Here is a 3,238-nt window from a genome sequence, read left to right on the forward strand (position 1 = left end):
TAAATAATGTGTTGTACACTGTGGTGTGTGAATATTGCTCCTATCAGAAGTGGTTATTATACAGTCTGACAGCAGCAGAGGTTGTGTGTAATGACGCAGCTCACCAGCAGAGGGCATGTGTTTGTGTTTTGTGTTTGTTTGTATGTTTTCTATTGCAGCAGCAATGTACAGGGTCAGTATCATCCTATCTGCTGGTAAAAGTCTTTCTCCCCGTCGGGGAATCGAACCCCGGTCTTCCGCGTCAGGCGGAGATACTATCCACTATACTAACGAGGAATGCTGACAACCACCATCTGTCATAGCAGCAGCCACCTGGTGCGGTCATGTGTCAGCTGGGGTGTGACGGAGTGGCTACGTCAGTAACTGTGGGCAGACTGCAGGTGTGTGTGCACCCAGACACACACAGGTCCCAGCTGAGAGCAGCCGGACCTTCCTGTCCTCCTGTCCATCGCTGTCCAAGGTGAACCGACACCACCAGACCACAGGGCCATTATTTATTTAGCAGGAAAGAAGAAGATGCTCTGCAGCATTCAGGTGTGTTAACACAGTGCAGAGAGAGGAAGACATGAACAATGGTGTCAGAGCAGCAGCTGTTGCTGCATCAACCTGGAAATCAAACTGTTTATATATATGCACAAACTGTACGTTCATAAGTCACATGACATGCACACTGTAAATAAAAAGGAAATCACATATTTTTAAGACTCTTAGAACACAGACAGAAGTATGAATTATATATGGTTACAATCAAAAAGAATTGAATGCAAATAAATGATTTTGTGGAATTTAAATTAAAACCTAAAAACACCAGAATCAGCAAATCACATGTTTGCATTACAGTGGTCCCTCCTATAACCAGTTCACCTCTCACCTTGTTTTTCTCTTACAGCTCATTGAGTTCTGGTCCGGATAGTCCGTAGACCAGTGTCAGTCCATCTTGACAGACATTCTGTCATGGTTTTGGTTATTTACATGTACACAATATGCACGACAGGAGTTAAAGTTACATGTGACTTATTTGCTATCAGATGCTTGAAACACCTCCACCCACCAAACCGTTTTGGGCGCACCCATCACACTGTTCAGCTTAAATCTCCCATATTTAAATAAGTTTGTTCCAGTATTATTATTCCATCTGTTTAAAATATATATTAAATGAATCTTTTCCCTTCTTTCAGAAATCAACTGAGGTTATGAGGACGATGGCATGCGCCTCAGAGGCTGCCACACCAAGTCACACCAGTAAGTGTTATAGGTTATACTGTACGTGTGGATGCTATCATTCTTGGCGGTCTTCAAAACACCATCCTTAAGTCCAGTTGCCTCAATTCTAAACTCTTGTAAATATTATAGGACTATTATAATTTCATGTCAACATGTCGATCTCAACCAACAAGACATTTTTCTCTTATTCAAATGTTCCTTCTGTGCAGCGACTGTCTGGATAATGGGGGACAGCTACATCCGACGTGGTGGCGAGAGAGCTGCAGCCACAGTGGGAAACGCCCTTGGGGTCAACAGGACCACCATCTACTGGCTTGGGTGTGGTGGTCTCAGGTGGAGTGATTTCCTCTCCTTCTTCTCCAGGTCCCTACGAGGAAGAGCAGTTCCAGACGTCCTCCTCATCCACTGTGGCGGGTCTCAAGTGTCAGGCTTGTTGCAGCGATGAAGGAGGACCTGCACCGCCTCCACCTGCAGCATCCAGCTATGAAAATCATCTTCTCTGGGCTCACTCAGAGGTGCAGGTGGAGGGGTGTTGCCAGTCCTGGTAACATAGACAAGGCCCGCAGGTTCGTGAACAGTGTTATGGCTGCATATGTCTGTTCAGTTGGTGCACACTTTGTGCATCACACTGACGTAAAGTATGACTCCAGGGCTGTTTTTGCGAGATGGCGGACGATAGGGGACATGACATTTTTTTAAAGAGTTTGGCCACGGCCATTAAAGCCCAACTTCAACAGCAGGAAGTGTTCTGTCTGACAGTTTGCCTGCAGTTTAACTTGAGTCAAAGGACTTTCAGGCCTCAAAACAGCCCACAGTGTCATATTTTAGCCATAACACTGTTCATTTCTGTTTACCAGCTGTGCTCTTCCTCACTCCCACACTCTCTCCCATTCCCTCTGTCCTTCTCTCATACAACGCTAACATACCACTCATATATGCATACACTGTTTTTGTTCATTGTTATATATGTTAGTTGTGGTGGCTGTGTGTTCTTATGTATGTGTTCAGGATGTTTTAGGTGGACATGGCAAATGCAGAGGAAAGACAAAAGAACAGGTCTGGCCTTAGACAGCTGGTTGGAGCCTGCATAAACGGGGCACGGCCGGTTGAATGAGGTCCGACAGATCAGGCTTTTCTCCCGTCGACACCTGTTGTGTTCAGGTCTGGGGCTACTTGGTTTTGTTCATTGCTGTGTTCCATATGTTCAGATGTGTTCTCATGTATTTTATGTGCTGCACTAACATATGTTCAGAATGTTCAAGATGTTTTAGGTTTCTGGGTGTTCTGGGAGAGTGAGACAAAGAGAGAAGAAAGTGAGGTAAATGTGAAGTTATTTTATGTTTGTGTATGTTTATTTTATGCTGTGCCTTGTACTCGTTAACTTGATTCCAGTTTTGATGTTGTATTCAGTCCCAGAGGAGGCTTCTCAGATGGATCGTCACAGTTTGTTAAAGGGGAAAAAACATAAAGATAAGTATTTTATATTAAAAGTTATTCACCAGATCACTTACACAGAACTGTGCACTGATGCAATTGTTTGTTTTGTCTTTGCTGAACAGGAAGCTGAGCAAAGGATACCAGGGACCCAGGCAGCTACACTGTGGAGCAGGAATACCAGCTGGACTTCCTCTTTGGTCCAGGTACATGTGTAAATGTGACAGGAGGTTGTTTCATGCTCAAAATGTCCCATACACACAGTAACATTCATTTCTTTAAATGTTGACATGCATATTTATAGGACATGAGGAGTCCCTGAAGATTGATCCAGGCCTCGGAGACCTCATCAGCAGCTGTTGCTCATAAACAGCCAGTAAGTTTGCAGACTGTCATGGCAGTTGTGATAAATGTGAGACATTTTGTGCTGTTATAATACTGTTAGTGATTTGAGTTTTTTGTGTGTCTTTCTAGAAAAACCTGAAGACCACCGTCCTTCTCTCTTCTGTCTTCTTTCTGTCCTGTCTGCCTCTTCTCCTCCTTTACCCAGCCGGCTCTCAGCAGGATGGTCCCCCGTTAT

The 3,238-nt window shown here is 44.3% G+C and overlaps 1 non-coding gene across 1 annotated transcript; it reads right to left on the reverse strand.

The window, feature by feature from the left end:
* Window positions 1-206: 206 nt before the first annotated feature.
* trnas-uga (transfer RNA serine (anticodon UGA)) lies at window positions 207-276 on the reverse strand. Its single transcript has one exon. It is a non-coding gene; the product is annotated as a tRNA-Ser (tRNA).
* Between the last annotated feature and the right edge of the window lie 2,962 nt (window positions 277-3,238).

The sequence above is a fragment of the Parambassis ranga genome, unplaced genomic scaffold, assembly GCF_900634625.1.
Source record: "Parambassis ranga unplaced genomic scaffold, fParRan2.1 scaffold_21_arrow_ctg1, whole genome shotgun sequence".
In the NCBI taxonomy this organism is placed as follows: Eukaryota; Metazoa; Chordata; class Actinopteri; family Ambassidae; genus Parambassis; species Parambassis ranga.